The 20,653-nt window shown below is 42.8% G+C and overlaps 1 protein-coding gene across 11 annotated transcripts in view; it reads right to left on the bottom strand.

The window, feature by feature from the left end:
* The window catches only part of LOC118386029 (receptor-type tyrosine-protein phosphatase S-like), a 286,681-nt gene that overhangs the window by 219,904 nt on the left and 46,124 nt on the right, over positions 1-20,653 (bottom strand). For 3 of the 11 annotated variants that reach the window (XM_052526703.1, XM_052526704.1, XM_052526701.1), the window contains exon 1: positions 471-974. The exons of 1 other annotated variant lie outside the window; for it this stretch is intronic. The gene's annotated coding sequence lies outside the window, so the exon portion shown is untranslated. Of the gene's footprint in view, positions 1-470; positions 976-18,723; positions 18,808-20,653 lie in introns of those variants that run through there. 7 more of the 11 variants (XM_052526725.1, XM_052526712.1, XM_052526698.1 and 4 more) reach the window with 6 other exon arrangements.

Here is a 20,653-nt window from a genome sequence, read left to right on the forward strand (position 1 = left end):
TAGACTACATACGAGTCTCTAAACCAAAAATAGTCATCAAGGAATTCAACTTCATTTGTCTAAATACATTTGAACGGCTTGGCTACATACTGCAACATTGTAGATTTATTTACTCAACGTCTTGCTGACTAAGTAAAAATATAATAAAACACTAATGACTTTCTTAGTTATGGTTGAAAATATGAATTACTTAAGAAAATAAAAAAGTACGTTTTGCTATAATAATACAGTTATAATGTAACTTTGTCATACTGGTGTGAAATAAGTGTTTTTTAAACTGTTTTCGTTTTGTGAAGTTGAACAAAGGCATCTGCGGGAAGAAGGGTACGTTGAAGACTAACGTTACTGTGAGAAAACGTTTACAGCCTATGGATAGGTACTTTGAATCAATCAAACAACTATTGTTTTCGTTCTCATTTCTCTCTCTAAAAAAACGCAAGAAAGCCAGAAAGGAAATAGTAAGACCTTACTTTAGTGGCGTGAGAAGAGTCTTTTTTTTTTTTTAAACCGCCCCCCTCCGAGAGGTTAGTTTATGGGGGGCAGATGAGAGATACTTGAAAATTCCTTTTCCCCTGCAAAAAAAAAAGCTTATGTCGCGTCCATGAAATAACGAAGTGGAGAATAATCATACATTTCAATTGGGCAAAAGCGTTGAGTCACTTTGATACGGGGAAAACCACCGCTACAATCATTCTCTTTCTTGCAAGTCTGTCTTCCGTCTTCATATCAGTCTCCTTCAGTAAGTAGATCGCCTCAATAGAACAGAAGTATATGATCCCAAATGCGAGCCGTGCGATGATTTCCATGCGTATCTGTTTGCTGCTGTGGTTTATCTCCACGTCCCAGGTTTTGGGATTTTTCCTAAATCTACCTCATTCGACTGGCGGTGGGAAGACCCGTGTCGAGTGCCCCCATAGTCGGTTTACCCCCCCGCCACACACACTCACTCACACACACACACACACACACACAACGTACAGCCTCCTCTCTACGCTCACGTGACCGCTCGCTGGTGAATGACATTACAGAGTGGAAACAGATGAGGATTTGGGGGTCGAACGTTATTTGAAACCTTCACGGTCGACCCTTTTGAGAAAAAACTGGGCCAGGAGAGAGGGAGGGTTGCGGAAGGGTAGCGGTGTATGTGTACAACGTGGACATAGTGATCTTAAATTAGCCCGTTTTCTTACATGTGTTCTCAAACAGTCAGATGTGGTATTTTACACTACGATAGATAGGCAGGACAGTAGGCTGCATTTGGACCTGATTTGCGCAATTTGCGCGCGTGCGTCTGCCCATTCCGTTCAATCTGAACAGCATAGTGTTCCGCAAAGAATAAACATGAATTATTTGCGCATTCATTTGATCAAACATGTAATTAACCTACCATTGCTTGTGGTTAAATAACCGAATGTTATAAATTAAATGTAAATGTTGACAAAATTGTTGTTAAACAATAGGCCTACACGATTGAAATCTGACGTAAAAATTCATAGTTCATAGGTTCATAAAATATGATACACATTAAGAAAAGTGGGTTTGCCAAGGGTTTTTTGCAGTTTAGAAAAGGGTTCTTCCCTCTTTTAGTGATAATTCAAATGTAAGTGGCTGATTAGAACATTTTTGGGGCGTGGTTTGATCACAGCTCTGTTTCTTCAACAGTGAGTAAATGTCATTCCAGTGGATTTAACCTGTTGTGTTATATGACATTGCATTGTGAATATGACCAATGGCCGTTAATGGCGTCTTGTGAAAGACTCACGTTTGGCCTTCTGTCAATTCAAATCAAATCAAATGTATTTATATAGCCCTTCTTACATCAGCTGAAATCTCAAAGTGCTGTTGTCTACATCAGTTCTCAAATTTTGTCCTCGGGCAGCCACAGCCATTTCAGGGCTAGCACATTTGATTCAACTTGGCAATTAACACAATCATAACGTCTATGGAAATGAAACGATTATAATATGGCGCACCAAAATAAATAAACAAACCTGTATGGTTCTTCAAAAGGGTCTACAAAAGAACCCTCCAGATTGAAGAAGGTTATTTATAGAACCATTCTCCATAAAGGTTATATAAAGAACCATAAGAACATTTGTTCTATATAGCCACAAAAAGGGTTGTAACCATAGCAGACCCTTTTTTTGTTGTTGTTGTTGCTATGTGGAACTTTTTATTAATGGTTCTTTGTGGAACCTTTTTTAATAGCACCTTAAAGTTTCATTTTGGAACCTTATAAACATGGTTCTTTATAGAACATTCCAATAAAAGGTTCTATATAGCACCATAAAAGATCCGCTATGGTTACAAGCCAAAAAACACTTATTTGGCACTATATAGACATTTTGTGTGTACCTAGGTTAGTAAAATAAGGTTAAGTGTAAATCAATACATTCTATGATTTCACTTTTAGTTTACTTTAATTGCCTATATTCCTTCCTTAAAAAACAATAGGTGACATCTTTGCACAAGTGCAAACGTCATAAATCAGTCCCATTAGCCTATTTCGAAACCAAAGATCAAAAAAGTTTACTCTCTCTGAGAGTCGGTTATTAACTGACAGCTTCCTAAAGGCTCTTTAATGGGAGAGTTTATAAACAACAACGTTGTTTAAAGACCAAAACACAATAGTGCTGTATTAGTGCTGTAGTTGCACTTTTCAAATCAGCTTTTACAGATCCCCTGCCTGAATTCCAGTTAGCGTGCACACACGATTGGTTCATCCTCTACAAGTACAAGTTGGTCTCCGTTGTTTGGCCTGAGGCTCTGTTCAAATCGGTTATAATTGACATGAACACTTTCAAATCAAATTATGTCAACACTTCTGTTTATTAGCCTTGAGGCTGTTGCCATCCGCAATGGATATTGGACAAGAAAATAGAACAAGTGCAGGCGTGGCATGCCTTTTGGAGGAACAGCACTAACAAGGCCATTTCTCCAATTTGAGGGTGTATTTGTGCCGTGAACTTTTCAAGGGGCTCAGATCGTAATGGATTAAGTCTTTCAAATATCAATATCTAGTGTACATTCTGTGACAAACCACCCATGCGAGCACCCCCCTTCACTACTCTTTGTTTGAAACCCAATTTGATATGTAACACTGTAAAAGGTAAAACAGGGCTAATCAATTTGAACACTGAATAAAACTTCGGCGTGATTTTTATGTAGATTTTTTTCTCCTCCCCATCCTCCTTATTCGCCTCTGCCTAATTTAATCATTCCGATAAATCTTGGAGCGCTGCACACCGCTTTTCCCCTGGTGGCGTGGGGCTTAACATGGTAAATTTCACTGGGACTAGGGAAATACGGGTTAGTGCATGGAAGGATAAAGGAGCACTTACGGCTTGACATGTGCAATCCATAACAGAGTAATGAGTCGACTACACTGGGAGTTCTTATCCTCTCTCTCTCTCTCTCTCTTCCTCTCTCATTGTTTTCGTTGAGGGTTCACCAAAGCTGTGTAACTGCATGTGATGCATGCCGCTGGAGAAAGTGGAAGAGATATAATTTTGATGTGATGTGTCTCATTACTAAATCATGCACATACAGTGGGGAGAACAAGTATTTGATACACTGCCGATTTTGCAGGTTTTCCCTACTTACAAAGCATGGAGAGGTCTGTAATTTGTATCATAGGTGCACTTCAACTGTGAGAGACGGAATCTATAACAAAAATCCAGAAAATCACATTGTATGATTTTAAAGTAATTAATTTGCATTTTATTGCATGACATAAGTATTTGATACATCAGAAAAGCAGAACTTAATATTTGGTACAGAAACCTTTGTTTGCAATTACAGAGATCATACAGTGCCGTGCGAAAGTATTCGGCCCCCTTTGCGACCTTTTGCCACATTTCAGGCTTCAAACATAAAGATATAAAACTGTATTTTTTTGTGAAGAATCAACAACAATTGGGACACAATCATGAAGTGGAACGACATTTATTGGATATTTCAAACTTTTTTAACAAATCAAAAACTGAAAAATTGGGCGTGCAAAATTACTCAGCCCCTTTACTTTCAGTGCAGAAAACTCTCTCCAGAAGTTCAGTTAGGATCTCTGAATGATCCAATGTTGACCTAAATGACTAATGATGATAAATACAATCCACCTGTGTGTAATCAAGTCTCCGTATAAATGCACCTGCACTGTGATAGTCTCAGAGGTCCGTTAAAAGCGCAGAGAGCATCATGAAGAACAAGGAACACACCAGGCAGGTCCAAGATACTGCTGTGAAGAAGTTTAAAGCCGGATTTGGGTACAAAAATATTTCCCAAGCTTTAAACATCCCAAGGAGCACTGTGCAAGCGATAATATTGAAATGGAAGGAGTATCAGACCACTGCAAATCTACCAAGACCTGGCCGTCCCTCTAATCTTTCAGCTCATACAAGGAGAAGACTGATCAGAGACGCAGCCAAGTGGCCCATGATCACTCTGGATGAACTGCAGAGATCAACAGCTGAGGTGGGAGACTCTGTCCATAGGACAACAATCAGTCGTATATTGCACAAATCTGGCCTTTTTGGAAGAGTGGCAAGAAGAAAGCCATTTCTTAAAGATATCCATAAAAAGTGTCGTTTAAAGTTTGCCACAAGCCACCTGGGAGACACACCAAACATGTGGAAGAAGGTGCTCTGGTCAGATGAAACCAAAATGGAACTTTTTGGCAACAATGCAAAACGTTTTGTTTAGCGTAAAAGCAACACAGCTCATCACCCTGAACACACCATCCCCACTGTCAAACATGGTGGTGGCAGCATCATGGTTTGGGCCTGCTTTTCTTCAGCAGGGACAGGGAAGATAAAATTGATGGGAAGATGGATGGAGCCAAATACAGGACCATTCTGGAAGAAAACCTGATGGAGTCTGCAAAAGACCTGAGACTGGGACGGAGATTTGTCTTCCAACAAGACAATGATCCAAAACATAAAGCAAAATCTACAATGGAATGGTTCAAAAATAAACATATCCAGGTGTTAGAATGGCCAAGTCAAAGTCCAGACCTGAATCCAATTGAGAATCTGTGGAAAGAACTGAAAACTGCTGTTCACAAATGCTCTCCATCCAACCTCACTGAGCTCGAGCTGTTTTGCAAGGAGGAATGGGAAAACATTTCAGTCGATGTGCAAAAGGCTCTGATGCACTGTTCATCCAACCACTGATCAGCCCAGTCAAAACTGTTCGCTGCTCTGGCCCCCAATGGTGGAACAAACTCCCTCACGACGCCAGGACAGCAGAGTCAATCACCACCTTCCGGAGACACCTGTAATCTTTAAGCAAACCTAGGATAGGAAAAGTAATCCTTCTCACCCCCCTTTAAAAGATTTAGATGCACTATTGTAAAGTGGCTGTTCCACTGGATGTCAAAGTATTAACTCTGGATAAGGGGCTGACTTAAATGTAAAATGTAAATGCAAAACTGATAGAGGGCACGTACTTAAGGGGGCTGAAGGGGCACGCCCAATTTTCAGTTTTTGATTTGTTAAAAAAGTTTGAAATATCCAATAAATGTCGTTCCACTTCATGATTGTGTCCCACTTGTTGTTGATTCTTCACAAAAAAATACAGTTTTATATCTTTATGCTTGATGCCTGAAATGTGGCAAAAGGTCGCAAAGTTCAAGGGGGCCAAATTCTTTCGCAAGGCACTGTACGTTTCCTGTAGTTTTTGACCAGGTTTGCACACACTGCAGCAGGGATTTTGGCCCACTCCTCCATACAGACCTTCTCCAGATCCTTCAGGTTTCGGGGCAGTCGCTGGGCAATACGGACTTTCAGCTCCCTCCAAAGATGTTCTATTGGGTTCAGGTCTGGAGACTGGCTAGGCCACTCCAGGACCTTGAGATGCTTCTTACGGAGCCACCCTTTAGTTGCCCTGGCTGTGTGTTTCGGGTCGTTGTCATGCTGGAAGACCCAGCCACGACCCATCTTCAATGCTCTTACTGGGGGAAGGAGGTTGTTGGCCAAGATCTCGTGATACATGGCCCCATCCATCCTCCCCTCAATACGGTGCAGTCATCCTGTCCCATTTGCAGAAAAGCATCCCCAAAGAATGATGTTTTCACCTCCATGCTTCACGGTTGGGATGGTGTTCCTAGGGTTGTACTCATCCTTCTTCTTCCTCCCAACATGGCGAGTGGAGTTTAGACCAAAAATCTCTATTTTTGTCTCATCAGACCACATGACCATCTCCCATTCCTCCTCTGGATCATCCAGATGGTCATTGGCAAACCTCAGACGGGCCTGGACATGCACTGGCTTGAGCAGGGGGACCTTGCGTGCACTGCAGGATTTTAATCCATGACGGCGTAGTGTGTTACTAATGGTTTTCTTTGAGACTGTGGTCCCAGCTCTCTTCAGGTCATTGACCAGGTCCTGCCGTGTAGTGCTGGGCTGATCCCTCACCTTCCTCATAATCATTGATGCCCCAGGTGAGATCTTGCATGGAGCCCCAGACCGAGGGTGATTGACCGTCATCTTGAACTTCTTCCATTTTCTAATAATGGCGCCAACAGTTGTTGCCTTCTCACCAAGCTGCTGGCCTATTGTCCTGTAGCCCATCCCAGCCTTGTTCAGGTCTACAATTGTATCCCTGATGTCCTTACACAGCTCTCTGGTCTTGGCCATTGTGGAGAGGTTGAAGTCTGTTTGATTGAGTGTGTGGAAAGGTGTCTTTTATACAGGTAACGAGTTCAAACAGGTGCAGTTAATACAGGTAATGAGTGGAGAACAGGAGGGCTTCTTAAAGAAAAACTAACAGGTCTGTGAGAGACGGAATTCTTACTGGTTGGTTGGTGATCAAATACTTATGTCATGCAATAAAATGGGGGAATTGGTTTTGTCATAAAATTACAGACCTCTACATGCTTTGTAAGTAGGAAAACCTGCAAAATCGGCAGTGTATCAAATACTTGTTCTCCCCACTGTACAAGTGATGGAACAATGCTTGAAAAGTGTTGATTGCTTGAAATATTTGGAAAATCTTTGGGAAAGCATATTGATTGTAATAAAATAAAAAAATTAACTATAAGCTTGGGTTACTATACAGATCTAATCATTGTTTTACTGTATCCATTAGAAAGACCTTAGTAACCCATTTGCTGCTTTCTGTCCTAGACTATGGTGACATCATCCATTAAAAAAATCAATTCCTAGATGCCATTATAAGACACGTCATTGCAGACTGTATGTCACTAAATTGTCTGTCACTCCCAAACAGAAGATAACTGCGTATTGGTAACAATGTCTTTTTTTTTTTAAATGTACCAACTTACATTTCCCTGTATATAATAAGGAACAACTAACTTTACAATACACTATTCCTTTCGACAATGGCAGCAATTACAAATGCAAAACGTACATCCTGACAGGAATAATGATGATATGTGTAAATATGTATGTAGATATTATAGGTACTTAGTTTTATTAGTTGTATTAGTAGTTTTTAACAGTAGTTTTTATTAGTTGTAGGCCTATTAGTAGTTGTACATCATCTTTTTTTATGCTGTTAATGTATGTTTTAGTTTACTATTATCATTATTATTTAATTGTTTTTTTTTGTATTAGACAGTAGTTGCCATATTATTCTTCTTACAAAGTATTGTTTTTTCGTTTTGTTTTTCTTCCGAGCCTGTGAAGACAATATAATCCCCAAACGATCATATTTTAACAAGTTACTTCATACAGCATGGGTCAGATTGAGCCTAGTCTTGGACTAAAACGCGTTTTCAAAGGAGATTCTCTGGGAATCTGTGTTTGGGAAATTGGCACTGTATGGATTATACAGTACTATAAATATGTGGTCCCTATATGCTTTCAAGCTTAGGGGGTCAGGGTTGACATTCCAATCCAAAATAGTCACCACGTGTTACTCAAGGTCCACGGCTGAGAAGACCTGTTGCAATTATTTTTTACATGTAACCTTTATTTAACTGGGCAAGTCAGTTAAAAACAAATTCTTATTGACAATGACGGCCTACCCCGGCCAAACCCTAACACGGATGACGCTGGGCCAATTGTGATTGGACTCCCAATCACGGCCTGTTGTGATTGGGATCACACCAGGGTCTCTAGTGACGCCTCTAGCACTGAAATGCAATGCCTTAGACCACTGCACCACTCGGGGGAAAGTAGCTCAGATTCTCTCCTGTTCTGTTTTCAGGTGACAACACATGTGCAGGAAAATGAAAGATGCTCTACAGTTCCCTTCCTCCTCTGTTCCTCTGTGTCACCCAGAGGGGTGGCAGCGGCAGCTGGCAACTTCAGTTATTTAGAGTTCCTCATATGGCACTATTTACTCCCACTGTGATGGAGAGTTTGTCAGGTAGGTCTAGGAGAAGAAGAAGAAGAAGGCCCCAGGTACAAAACACATTTATTTCCATCCAAACGTCCCCTAGGGGCTCCCTCTCCCCGACACTTAACACTCAAATATATTCTCATCTTTTTAGAGGAATTCGCACCATTTTCAGCTTAGTGGATGGACACAGAGAGCTGAGGACTGTAGCTTTGTGAGGGAGCAGTACTGGGGCTGCTGCTGATGGCTCGATTGGTTTCCACATACACACACACACACACACAAACACACACACAGGCACGCCAGTGGCGCTCAGTGCAATTCAAGATTAGGGAGGGCGCTTTTTTTGTGTGCATGAATTTGCCCTACAAAACTAAAGTTTATAACGTAGGTGCACAGGTGATACCGTCTAGCTGATCTGGGGTGTAACCTTTTGTCCAAACAGTTGCAGAATGTGAAAGGACAAATTCAGGTAGGTCCCTCCCCATTTCGATGCATTTGCTTCTGTTTAAGAAACATTTAGCCACCGAATCGGTAGAATCAATACACCCCTGATCACCCACACACAGTTCACAGCTACATACAGCATCATCACTTTGCTCATTGTATAATTCATTCTCACATCTACGAGTTCTCCGACCTCTGACCTTTTCCCTTCGCTTGTGGACTTTAGTGCACAGCATAACAGCTGTGACCAGGTGCTAAAACCTGTCCTAGCCAAACCTTCATACCATAACTGCTAAAAACGGGCCTCAAAGGGTGCACGTTTTGGGTCTTGCCCTAGCACGACACAGCTGATTCAAAAAATCAACTAATTATCAACCTTGGATAATTTAAATTAGCTGTGTAGTGTTAGGGAAAAATACAAAATGTTCACGAGTTTGGGAAATGCTGCGCTAACCGCTACACATCCTACATCGTTGTCACTATATATATCAACATTATATTCAACAAACTAGAACTAACACGTTAGTAAACCCACAATCCAATCAATGTGTACAATCATGCAGTACAGTGTACAACAAGCAGTTTAGCAATTACACCGGCGGGCCCCAGTGGCAATAAATTAATAAAACTGAAAGCTTACCTTGAGTTGGAAGAGTTGCAGTGTTGAATAGCCTTAGCCAGCTAGCTAACATAGCATTCCTATCTGTTTGAGTCAGGTTGTCGAGCAAGTTAAATTAGCCGCATTAGCTAAGTAAGTGAAAGGTAAACTAAGAAGAGAAAATCTAGATTGAATTATTCAATTCAATTTAAGGGCTTTATTGACAGGGCTAGCATTGCCAAAGCAAGTGAAATAGATAACAAACAAAAGTGAAATTAACAATAAAAACATTAACAGTAAACAAACTCTCAAAAATTCCAAAAGACATTTCAAATGTCATATGTGCAAATAGTTCAAGTTCACAAGGGAAAATAAATAAACATAAATATGGGTTCTATTTACAATGGTGTTTGTTCTTCACTGGTTGCAACAGGCCACACATCTCGCTGCTGTGATGGCACACTGTGATATTTCACCCAGTAGATATGAGAGTTTATCAAAATTGGGTTTGTAATAATATGGTCATGCATTTGGCAGGAGGATAGGAAGTGCAGCTCAGTTTCCACCTCATTTTGTGGGCAGTGTGCACATAGCCTGTCTTTTCTTGTGTAACAACGGCACTGGAGAAGAAGGCTAACGTTTTACGTGTCCCCAACCGATTGTGCTTTTTTGTTTGTTTATTTGAGTTGTTTGTAACTTGTTTTTTAAACTTATTTTGTACATAATGTTGCTCCTATCGTCTCTTGTGACGAAAATAACTTCTGGACATCAGGACTGTGATTACTCACCACGGACTGGTAGAATCCTTTTTTCCCTTTAACAAGTCTGACGAGCCCGACGCGAATGATATACTGCTTTCTCGGGAACAGGCCCAGATCCGTGTGATTTGCGTGAAGAATAGGCAGAGGAAAGGGAGCCAGAGGGCGGGCTGCCTTCTGAGAATTCGTAGGCGATCGAATAAACCTCCACTTCCTTCCATCCTGCTAGCAAACGTGCTATCTTTGGAGAATAAAATAGATGACCGATGCAGAAGATTAAAAAACCAACGGGACATTCAAAACTGTAATATCTTATGCTTCACGGAGTCATAGCTGAATGACGACACTATCAACATACAGCTGGCTGGTTCTACGCTGTACTGGCAGGATAGAACAGCGGCGTCTGGTAAGACAAGGGGCGGCGGACTATGTATTTTTGTAAATAACAGCTGGTGCACGATATCTAAGGAAGTCTCAAGCTATTGCTCGCCTGAGGTAGAGTATCTCATGATAAGCTGTAGACCACACTACCTACCTAGAGATTTTTCATCTGTATTTTTCGTAGCTGTTTACATACCACCACAGACTGAGGCACTAAGATATCATTGAATGAGCTATATTCCGCCATAAGCAAATAAGAAAATGCTCACCCAGAGTTGACGCTCCTAGCAGCCGGGGACTTTAATGCAGGGAAACTTTTATCTGTTTTACCAAATTTCTATCAGCATGTTAAACGTGCAACCAGAGGGAAAAATACTCTGGACCACCTTTACTCCACATACAAAGCTCTGCCTCGTACTCCATTTGGCAGACGGATTACCAGGACGTGCACTGCGTGCATGCGCTGACCAACTGGCAAGTGTCTTCACTGACATTTTCAACCTCTCCCTGTCCAAGTCTGTAATACCAATATGTTTTAAGCAGACCACCATAGTGCCTGTACCCAAGAACTCTAAGGTAACCTGCCTAAATGACCACCGACCCGTAGCACTCACGTCTGAAGCCATGAAGTGCTTTGAAAGGCTGGTCATGACTCACATCAACACCATTATCCCAGAAACCCTAGACCCACTCCAATTCGCATACCGCCCCAACAGATCCACAGATGATGCAATCTCTATTGCACTCCACACAGCCTTTTCCCACCTGGACAAAATAAACACCTATGTGAGAATGCTATTCATTGACTACAGCTCAGCGTTCAACACCATAGTGCCCTCAAAGCACATCAATAAGCTACGGACCCTGGGACAAAACACATCGCAACTGGATCTTGGATTTCCTTATGGGCCGCCCCCAGATGGTAAGGGTAGGTAACAACACATCCGCCACACTGATCCTCAACACAGGGGTCCCTCAGGGGTGCGTGCTCAGTCCCCTCCTGTACTCCCTGTTCACTCATGACTGCACGGCTAGGCACGACTCCAACACCATCATTAAGTTTGCCGATGACACAACAGTGGTAGGCCTGATTACTGACAATGACGAGATAGCTTATAGGGAGAAGGTCAGAGACCTGGCTGTGATCAAGACAAAGGAGATGATTGTGGACGACAGGAAAAAGAGGACAGAGAACGCCTCCATTCTCATCAACTGGGCTGTAGTGGAGCATGTTGAGGGCTTCAAGTTCCTAGGTTGTCCACATCACCAACAAACGAACATGGTCCAAGCACACCTAGACAGTCGTAAAGAGGGCACGACAAAACCAATTCCCCCTCAGGAGACTAAAAAGATTTAGCATGGGTCCTCAGATCCTCAAAAGGTTCTACAACTGCACCATTGAGAGCATCATGACTGGTTGCATCACTGCCTGGTATGGCAACTGCCCGGCCTCCGACCGCAAGGCACTACAGATGGTAGTGCAAACGGCCCAGTACATCACTGGGGCCAAGCTACCTGCCATCCAGGGCATCTATACCAGTTGGTGTCAGAAGGAGGCCCTAAAAATTGTCAACGACTCCAGCCACCCTAGTCATAGACTGTTCTCTCTGCTACCGCATTGCAAAGTGGTACTGGAGTGCCAAGTCTAGGCCCAAGAGGTTTCTAAACAGCTTCTACCCTCAAGCCATAAGACTCCTGAACATCTAATCAAATGGCTACCCAGACTATTTGCATTGCCGCCCCCCCTCTTTTACACCGCTGCTACTCTCTGTTGCTATTATCTATGCATAGTCACTTTAATAACTCTACCTACATGTACATATTACTTCAACTAACCAGTGCCCCCGCACATTGACTTTGTACCGGTACCCCCCTGTATAAAGTCTCGCTATTGTTATTTTACTGCTGCTCTTTAATTACTTGTTACTTTTATTTCTTATTATCCATATATTTTTCCACTGCATTGTTGGTTAGCGGCTCATAAGTAAGCATTTCACTGTAAGGTATTGTTGTTGTATTTGGCACACATGACTAATAACATTTGATTTGATTTAATTTGATTTGAAATCCAGGTCTGCCTACGGTGGCCTTTCTCAATCGCAAGGTTATGCTCACTGAATCTGTTTGGGTCAGTCACAGTGGTCAGGTATTCTGCCACTGTGTACTGCTGTTAGGGGCGAAATAGCATTCATGATTTTTTTGTTAATTCTTTCCAATGTGTCAAGTAAGTATCGTTTTGTTTTCTCATGATTTTGTTGGGTCTAATTTTGTTGCTGTCCTAGGGCTCTGTGGGGTCTGCTTGTGTTTGTGAACAGAGCCCAAGGACCAGCTTGCTTAGGGGACTCTTCTCCAGGTTCATCTCTATGTAGGTGATGACTTTGTTATGGTTTGTGAATCGCTTCCTTTTTGGTTGTTGTAGAATTTAAAGGCTATTTTCTGGATTTTGAAAATTAGCGGGTTTCGGCCTTATTCTGCTCTGCGTTCACTATTTTATGTTTTACGTTGCACACGGAGGATATTTTTGCCGAATTCTGCATGCAGAGTCTCAATTTGGTGTTTGTCACATTTTGGGCAATGGGTTCTATAACGGATCCAAGTATTTTTAGCCAGATCCTAATTGGTATGTCAAATTTTATGTTCCTTTTGATGGCATAGAAGGCCCTTTGTGGAAGTTACCTGTGGCGCTGATGTTTACGCCGAGGTATGTATTGTTTTTTGTGTGCTCTAGGGAAACGGTGTCTAGATGGAATTTGTATTTGTGGTCCTGGCAACTTTCTCTCTCTCTCTCTCTCTCTCTCTCTCTCATTCTCTCTCTGTTGCTTCTCCTTAATTTGTTTAAAAGGGTTCAACTACTGTCTTTCTCTCGCTTTGCATCAACTACTCACCACATTTTATGCACTGCAGTGCTAGCTGTAGCTTATGCCTTCAGTACTAGATTCATTCTCGGACCCTTTGATTGGATGTGTAAGATGTTAGTTCATACCGTAAGAGCTCTGATAGGTTGTCCTCTGAAAGTCGTCACAATTACTGTGTAAGTCTACGGTGTTGAGAACCTTGAGCTTCCTAGGCTTTGTATTGAAGTCAATGTACCCAGAGGAGGACGGAAAATACTGGTCCTCCGGCTATACCATGGTGCTACCCTAGAGGCTACTGTAGACCTTCATTGCAAAACAGTGTGTTTTATTCAGTTATTTAGTGACAGGAATATATTTAGTATAGTTGTATATAAACAGGATAACTTCTTTATTGTTTCACAATTTTTGTCTTTTTCAGATATTCGCTGAGTAGGATGGTCCTCCCCTTCCTCCTCTGGGGAGCCTCCACTGATGCACACACACACGCACACACCCAAAGGGACAGAGGGAGAGAGAGAGAGGAGACAGGCCGAGCCAGGAGCAGGAAGAGAGGCAGACTGACAGCTATTAGAGCAGAACGATGCTTCTCTTATCTCCACGGCGATAGAGATCTACAAAGGCCTCGGCTAGAGATTATGAATTCATTACCTCGATACACAAGCAGCGGAATGGGTGGGGGTGTGGAGCGATGAAGGGAGGGGGGTCATTTGTGCTAGATTTTCTATTAATATTGACTGTGGGCCTGTGACTGGGCATTTGATTTGGAGATAGAGGTGTATTGTGAGTCGAGATCAGTTCTGACCTCTTTGTGTTAGTGCAGAACTGTCCAAACCTGTTCCTGGAGAGCTACCGTCCTGTAGTTTTTCACTCCAACCCTAAATTAGCGCACCATTTTCTTATAATTAGCTGGTTGATCAGCTGCATCAGGGTTGTTACAACTGGAGCTAGAGCGAACACTCTCTAACACTCATCAGTGGAACAAGGAGTGTGGTCTATGTGGAGGAAATGGGTCCCTCCCACCAGGAAATATGAGTGGTTGAAAATAATGGACAGACATATTACTAGACAGCACAGAGGAAGCTATTAACTGTGTGCATTTCTGAAATCAAACACATTTACCTCTATCTTTCTTGTTCTGTCTCTCTCCCTCTCCCTCTCTCTATTTTTCTCTCTCAATGACTCATCCTCGTTCTCACTGCCTATCTCAGTCCTTTCTTCACCTCAGCTTTTGTTGAACTCAACTGCCATTTGCCAGTGTGTGAATACCATGGAGAAATCCACAAGTGGAGAGAAAGAGTGAGAGGAAAAAAGAGAGAGAGCGAGAGAGAGAGAGAGAGAGAGAGAGAGAGAGAGAGAGAGAGAGCAAGAGGAAGGTGTGTAAGTGAGGGAGAGGCAGAGAGAGAGAGAGAGAAAGAGAGAGAGAGAGAGAGAGGGAGAGAGAGAGAGGAAGACGAGTAAGTGAGTGAGAGAGAGAACAGTCAGCTTTCCACACCTCTATGAGAGGAGAACTGTTTTGTGAGTGATGAGTGAAGCCAGGGGCTGTTTCTCTCCAGACCTTTGGCTAACTGGCTGGCTGGTTGGCTGTGTCTTTCTTATTTGGTGCAGGGGGAATATTGGACTGAGGGAGCCACGGCACTCTGTTTACACATGGGTTCACGAGGTCAGCACAACGCCGCTGCTGCAGAGCAAATACAGCACTGCTCACCACTGACACTGACTGAGGCATTATGGGGGATTCTACTCTCACACTGACAGACTAGAGTGGGGTCAGCCTGTGCATGGTTAGACCTGCCCGTTCGGGTTCTTGCACTGTGTACCCACATGAAAAGATACTACAGTTTACTCTAGAACACTACAGTACTTACTATAGAATTATGTAGTAAACTGTAGTATACTGTAGAATACTTTACTTCACATTGTAGTATACCTCGACCAAATCCCCCACTGCTATGTTAAAGATAATAAAACAAAACACTATATTAAATACTACAGTAATGTCTGCAAAACCACTACAGTAAATACTACAATATACTACAGTCCACAAAAATGCTACAGTAATTACTATAGTATATAACTACAGTAATTTTTACTACATGATTTAGACTATAGTGAACTGTAAAAACTACAGTATAGTACAGTCATGTCCGCAAAAAAAACAGTAAATACTACAGTAAAGTCTACTATAGTATTTAACGATAGTATACTATAGTATTTTTCATGTGGGTATGTGAGAATGAGACAGGTTTGAATGTAAATATAAACTGTTTAACCGTGCACATGCATGTACACTCATAAACAGTGAAAACATATCCCGAAACACCAAGACAAGTACGACACCAACACAAGGACATAGCTAGAGCTTGGAGACAACACCAATGGAAAGAGCTCGATGACAACAACATGGCTGCCTCAGAGAGCATGGCTCTACCGAGCAGTGTTTACACTGTGGCCCGACCCAGGCAGAGAATGGATTCAGCCAACACAGCACTGTGCTCTCAACCAGGGCTAATTGAGGCTGGCAAGTCTGAGCCGCAGACCATTCTCTCTGCCTGTCTCAGGATTAGTAGGCCGGGCCCTCGAGCAACGCACAACTGGTCAGGCTTTGTTAATAAAATGCTAAATGATAGCATCTCCAAACTAGATTTTACCGTATAGGCTATAACCGCCACTGCCAACCATTTCTCTTTGTTTGTCCGTCAACTCGGGAAAAGATGTATGAAAGTGTACTGCGGTGGCCTGAGAAAGTCGTTTTTTTTTGTGCAGTGGTAAAGTTTAAGGTGGTTTGAATTCCAGGGACTCGTGCTAATGTGAGGTTAGGAGCCGTACAAAATGGTTGTCATTTGTGAAATTAACAGTTGGGTTGAATTGAATAACCGTTATGAATCCTGGCTGGTTCCCAAAATGGGATACGCACAACACAAAGCCCTTAACGAACAGACAAACAAACAAACTCATGTAACGCCTTGGAATGATTACAAATATTCCCCAAACAATACGAATGATCCTCTTTTAAAATGCGCCACACTGCTTAAGCTGGATCTGCATTACTGGTGGGGGGGGGACATCTAAAAAAGAAAATACGCCTTTTGATTCCCAAATAGCATGAAATGATATACGCCGGAGGAATCAAATTCATTACCTCAAGACTTGAGGTTAATTTACATTTCTTTAAACACAGCTGTAAATAATTGGAGCGTTCATAACTGAATAATGCTCGTTTATTTCCAGGGTTGCACAGGGCAGCTGGCCTGGCACATTGGGGTGGTTAGGTTAGGGTGTGGTTAGGGTGTTGGACTAGTAACCGAAAGTGTTGCAAGTTCAAATCCCCGAGCTGACAAGGTATCTGTCGTTCTGCCCCTGAACAGGCAGTTAACCCACTGTTCCTAGGCTGTCATTGAAAATAAGAATTTGTTATTAACTGACTTGCCTAGTTAAATAAAGGTAAAAAATGTAATAAAAAAAAAAACAGACTATCAGACGAGGCTGCCGCTAAAACAGAGCTGTCCGACCCAATGCTAGTAGTAAAGATGAACAGGCTAGAGCCCTCATGAGCACTGCTCTTTCACTTCTATCCATACTAAAGCCCACCCAATGGTAGGTAGTACTCCTTGTTCATTCAGGTGCATAGCCCTTAAAGAATTGCCCATTCGAGCCTAATCTAAGCACTAAGCAGTTAACCCCCACAATCACAATAAAATGACACCTATATAAAAGCTAATACCACAGCTTGTGAAGGCCCCAACACCTTGTCAAGAAGATAAACAAATGATCCGAAAGATTTTAGGCAAAGTTAAGCATCCTGTCCATTCTTTGAATAGTCAGCACGTTAGGACATTTTTGGACGGCTGTTATTCTTAATCTTCATTTCAAATGCCCTCATTGCAAAGAACACACGCACACACTTTCTCACCCAGCCCCCACACACACAGATATCACCCCCCACACACACACACACACACACTCCTCCTCCTCCCTTTCCCCAACCACACACACTCGAGCCCCCTGGCCTCACCCACTGCCTCCCTCCCTCTGCTCCCAGTCTCTCCCACATTGAGTGCTGCTGCTGCTCCGGAGGGTCCAGATGTGGCACTTCTCTGTTCTCCACTTTCACAGTTAAACGAAAGCAGGTCATCAAGGGCCAAAGTATCATCTCCCTCAACATGCTGAATGCGGCTATTAATACTCCTGCTTGTGAGCGTTAAGACAGTGTTGGAGAATAGCCTGCTAGTGCTGACACCAAGAAACAATCTGTCTGTCTAGTTGCTAACTGTACGGTAGTGCTGACATCCCTAACAAAGTGCGGACGTCCATTTTCTTCTGTGTCCCATAAGAGTAGGCTTCTATCTTTGTTTTTGCAAGCGTAACATGCAAATAAATCCACCAAAACTATGTTAAATTGAAGATTAGTGCGGAATTGTAATTTCAATCAATATACAGTGGATAAAGTATGTTATATGTGTAAGTTGATGTCAATGAGATTTGTCAATATTTAAAAACACAGGTAGCTAAAATATTGCCCAGACGGAAGCAGTGCATATCGATAGTAAAAAGTTAATGCCCTCCAACCTAAACGATGGGTAAATGTAAGATCACGTGCGTAAATAGAAGATTTCCATCAGTGTTGAAAGTAGGAAGATAATGACATTTGTCAGTAGTCAAAAACCGAGGTAATACCCAGAAGGAAGCAGTGAATACTGGAGAGTTGGTGTCTGCCAACCTAGGGATATGAAACCCTGAGAGGAATGTGCAGGCAGGTAGACTGGACTACAGAGGGTAAACAACGCTCCTCAACATTAACCTGCTCTGACAGTTGGATGATGGTTCTCTCTCTTTTTGACACAGCTGTCAATACAGATGGATGGCCTGCGCAGACGGGGGAGACATTTACCTGAGTGGTGGCACTCTGACCTCTTACTACAGACACACACATCACACACATCACACATCACCCCCCCCCACACTCCAGTGGAAATCATTGGACTGGTGGTTGACTAGTAGAGGTTGTTACTACTACTACTACTACTACTACTACTACTACTACCAATCTGCTAATAATATCACAGCAAATACTCAAATATTTAAAAAATGTAATAGTGTAGTAGTAGTACTTCTAGTAGGTTGAGAAGTAATGATTGTTGGGGTTTTGGCATTTCTAATTGTATAGTACCACTACAGTAATACTGGTAGACATAGGCCTAATAGGAATCTCAGCTGTAAAGTTGGAGAGTGTTTACGCAATGTTTTTGAGGTAGAAAGTGCAATTGATTCTTATGGGGCCGAGAGAAATTCGAGCTGGAACAGAATTAGGCCACTATAACTGCCGTTTCTTCCCCCTCCCTCCAAGATGGATGAGGCCCGGGGCCATGCAAAGTTTAGAGCCACTTACCTCTCGTTTGTTTTCAAAAGCCCTTTAGCTTCATATCTTCAGTTGTTTCAGTGGCGTTGTCTTCTCCTTTTTGCTCAAGTGTACCTTTAACCAGAGAGGGAGAAATGAAAGAGAAATGTTAATGAAAGGGACTGCCAAATGAACGGCCTCTTTGAGTGGAGAAACTTAGCGCCTAGATGATTTTCACTTTATTTCCCCTGCCCTTCGGTGTTTGAATCGCAGGGCTCGAACGAGGCAAGGCTGATTGCTGGAGAACATTGCTGGAGTGTGAATCTACATTAAATTCCACTTGCATTTAAAAAAATATATATCTTCCATAATGAGGGCCTGGCCAGAGTGTGTGTATACGTGCGTGTACGTGCGTGTACGTGTCCATGTGTGTGCACATAGCCTGTATGTATGCGCGCGCGTGTGTACATTTGACTATGCATGCGTGCTTGGCAAGTTCATCTCTCTCTCTCTCTCTCTCTCTCTCTCTCTCTCTCCTATGTCACACACACACACCTCCACTCAATATTCTGTCAATACTCTCAGTAAGCCTGGAGCCATAGGCACCACAGTCTTGTGTGTGTGTGTTGTGGATGCTTCGCTCACCTTGGGGGAGATCCTCTTTATCTCATCATTAAAAAAGGCCCCAGGATCACTCTTATAAGACATTACAATGAATACTGTAGTAATATGATGTTGAAAAGGTGTATATTATATATGCCAGCCTGACACCTTGTGTGTTCCAGGGCAGCCGCGGTTGCATTATGACTGAGCAACACTGAGCGGAAAGGACTTTCTCCTCCCTCGATTTCTCTTACACCGCCCTTTGTCCCCTCCCTCCCTCATTCTCTTCCTTGTTCTCTCAGCTCAGTTCATAGACAGGCCCCCCAGCAACCCCATTGTTACCACGACAACCAGCCAGCAGGGAGACATGAATCCTCATCCTGACGGGCCGCTTGAATTCTAGCCCGGCCAATCATAACAGCTAAAAGGGGTTGTGCCTAGTCCCCAGTGGAGCTGGGCTGGGGCACAGAGAGGAGGACGCAGAGGGGGGTATGTACAGTGTGTGTGTGTGTGTGTGTGTGTGTGTGTGTGTGTGTGTGTGTGTGTGTGTGTGTGTGTGTGTGTGTGTGTGTGAGAGAGAGAGAGAGAGAGATAAAGAGAGCAAGAGAGAGACAAATAGAGAGAGAATGAGAGAGTATCCGTGTGTGAAAGAGTGTGTGTCTGTGTGTGTATATGTGTCTGTGTACACATGTGTGCATGGAGGGGGTATGGCAATCTGGGCTCCAGTGTGTCTTCCCCTTCGCAGCTAATCTGCTGCCAAGAGGAGCGCAAAGGGAATTTGTTTAATGTACGGCATTTCTTCTCTGCACACGGTGTTGCACTACTGCTACCCCCCTCTCTTATGTTACAGGCTAACAATGCACAAAGGCTAACGCTAGGCTAACGCTATGGCTGAAACACTGCTGTATCCTCACATTTTGGTATGAAACGAGGGCGAGGCCGCATCTCCACCCATGAGGAATGAGCTTCTCCGGTTTGTTTTCTCATGACCCTGCAACATATTGGCATGAAGTTTAGTCACCGCTGAGACAGATGGCCAAGCATCATGGTGCACAGTAAATTGGGAGATGGTGGAACGCGGATGAAAAGACATCTCAGTAGAGCCTGCATCCTGTGATTTTCTCACTCTGTTTTTCTTTCTCCAGTACTGTGACAGGATTGGTGTAGTGAGGCAAAGGCGTTTGAGTCCTTTTGTAGCTCAGTTGGTAGAGCATGGCGCTTGTAACACCAGTGTAGTGGGCTTGATTCCCGGGACGACTCATATGTAAAATGTGTCTGCTGAATGGCATCTATTATATAATTATATACAATGAGTGTACAAAACATTAAGAACACAGTCCTAATATTCAGTTGCCCTCAGAACCGCCTCAATTCGTCA

Source organism: Oncorhynchus keta, chromosome 1, assembly GCF_023373465.1.
Source record: "Oncorhynchus keta strain PuntledgeMale-10-30-2019 chromosome 1, Oket_V2, whole genome shotgun sequence".
Classification (NCBI taxonomy): Eukaryota; Metazoa; Chordata; class Actinopteri; order Salmoniformes; family Salmonidae; genus Oncorhynchus; species Oncorhynchus keta.